This window comes from Sorex fumeus, unplaced genomic scaffold (genome assembly GCF_029834395.1).
Source record: "Sorex fumeus unplaced genomic scaffold, SorFum_2.1 ptg000128l, whole genome shotgun sequence".
Taxonomy (NCBI): Eukaryota; Metazoa; Chordata; class Mammalia; order Eulipotyphla; family Soricidae; genus Sorex; species Sorex fumeus.
This window is the reverse complement of record NW_026606185.1, coordinates 33648449-33651212: the sequence shown is the minus strand read 5'-3', so window position 1 is coordinate 33651212 and position 2764 is coordinate 33648449.

Genomic DNA, 2764 nt, shown 5'->3' with positions numbered 1-2764 from the left:
AGAATGAATTATACCCACGGACTGGAATATTCTAATCATTTATCAAGGTGAAAGAAAATGTTGCTTATGCAATCAGTGAACAAGTACAGATCACGAGGAGAGCTACTCTTCAAGAATGGGTACAATAGTGCCACGATATCTGTTCAAGTATTGTTGGTGCTTGTTCAGTTGCTTCCAAATCTGGGAAATCTGATAACACCCAGACCATAATATTTCTTTCATAAGGTATACACTCAATCCATGTTTATTAGATCATTATTAGATATTAAGGTAAAGGTAAAGGCCCTCCCGTTGATCGTCGATTTGCTCAAGCGGACCCAGTAACGTCTCCATTGGAGACTTTGTTGTTACTGTGTCTGGCATATCGAATACTCTCGGTAGCTTGCCGGGCTCTCCGAGAGGGGCGGAGGAATCGAACTCGGGTCGGCCATGTTGGCCGCTTGTAAGGCAAACGCCCTACCCGCTACTACCATACCACCCTACCATACCGCCCTACCATATTGGGCTGGAGCGATAGCACAGCGGGTAGGGCATCTGCCTTGCACGCAGCCAACATGGCCGACCAGAGTTCGATTCCTCCTCCCCTCTCGGAGAGCCCGGCAAGCTACCGAGAGTATTCGATATGCCAGACACAGTAACAACAAAGTCTCCAATGGAGATGTTACTGGGCCCGCTCGAGCAAATCGATGATCAAAGGGAGGGCCTTTACTTTTACTTTACTTATTAGATATTACTTTTGTACTTACCTAACTGAAAGAACTGGCTCTTTTACTTTTATTAGTTCTTTACCATCATTAACACAAGAAAAAAAAAACTAGAGTAGCAAACAAGACTTTGAACATTTTTTCATTAATTTTGTATTGTCTTTGAATTGCATTTTGTAGGTTTATAAACTAGAACGAAATTTCTGAGAATTTTCTTGTAGTAGGACAATGAAAATCATACAATAAATGTTCATAGAGAACAAAAATAGGTCAGTTCAATTAGCTTTAAATTAAATGCAAATGTTCATGTGAAAATATTTTAAAAGATAAATTTTTTAAGGACAACAAACCATATGTATTTAAATAACTGTATTATTATACTTACTAATCTTGTATTTTCCTATTCAATTATAATATTTGGGAGGTAATTTTGTGTCTGTTAAAGACAAAGACCTAAATATTAATCTAGAAGAATTTCCTTTACCTTGTTAACATTTTTTTCTGAGTTAAATTAAATAAAAAAAAGTTTTCTGTTACTTCTTTTCTCATCTTATTAACATAGCATAACATGTATTTTGTAACTCCTTCTTAGCACAACATTGACAAAGCAATATTTTCAGATATTTTCAAAACAAACACATAAACATTTTCCAACACCATTCACCCTCAGGACTTCCCACTTTGCAAACTGATTTTCTCATGTAAGAAGTTTCAAAGAACAATTAAAAAAATGTCTTCCATTTCTATGTCTTATTCATAGAAATCAATGCAGAAATTTGAAAGACTAGGAAAGTTTCCTTTCAATAATTAATAACTAACAATAACAACCAACCACCAACATTTCTAATTACAAACTTAAAAGTCAGTCTATTGATATTCCCTCTACTTTAATTTCCAAAGTATATTTGGAGTCTTACCCATATTTACAAGCATTTATCTGCCAGGACCAGCATGTCTGAGAAAGGGGTGTGAGAGTATGTAACCAGAGATCGAATCAAATTCCACAGATTATGGCCTTAGTCTCCAGAGACTCTTCTTTATTTCAGACACCAGCAATGAGCCATGGCCACCATTTGGTTTCTCACCTACTAATCATAATTCTTCTTTTTCAGCTCTTATTGATTTGTTAGAGCAAGTCACCTGACTCAGGAAAACTACTTAATTAATAGCTCTCTCATTTATTGCAAAGGCTCTCAAGAACAGTCAGATGGGTGATATAAATATGGCAAAGCATAGGGGAAATGGCATATGGTACCATGATCACTCCATATTCATGTTTCTCTAAGATATTGACTTGGTAGCCAACTTGGAATCTCTACAAAGTATTCTCTTTAGATCAGAGGAGAGCAAAAAATTTCAATGTGTGCTCACTCAGATGTTTCTTTTAAGCAATGGCTGACCCATCTATATAAATTCTGGCCTACAGATCACTTCATTAATATAATAATAGACAATAATATCACTCTCAGCACTTAAATTGCAAGAATTTTGGAAATTATGCGTCTTCAAGTGTCTATGAAGACAAAATATGTATAAGAAAGACGTTTTAGTCATTTGAATGTTGAAATGTATTTACACATGAATTCTAAATTGTAAGACAAAGGAAGTAAGTTTTATTTTTTATTTTTTATATTTGTTAATTTTTTGGGAGGGGTCACATCTATCAATGCTCATGGGTTACTCCTGGCTCCGTACTCAGGAATCACTCCTGGAAGTGCTCGGTAGACCATAGGGGATGCCAGGGATTGAACCCGGCTCAGCTACATGCAAGGCAAATGCCCTACCTGCTGTACTATACCTCCAGCCCCCCAAACTTAACACTTTTAACAACAAAACAGAACAAAAATTCTAAAAAGATTGATAACACTTAAATATCTCACATCCATTAGCATTCACTCACTATTTAGATTTCATGTCATGCCAACCTTATATACAAGTTTCACACACCTGCTCTTTGCTGGCACACTTGCATGTGTCCTTGGAGTGTTATAGTTAAATATTGGCTTTCAAAAGCTTTACAATAGCTGCAATCAGTAGGTCATAAGGGAAAAAATGTGTAG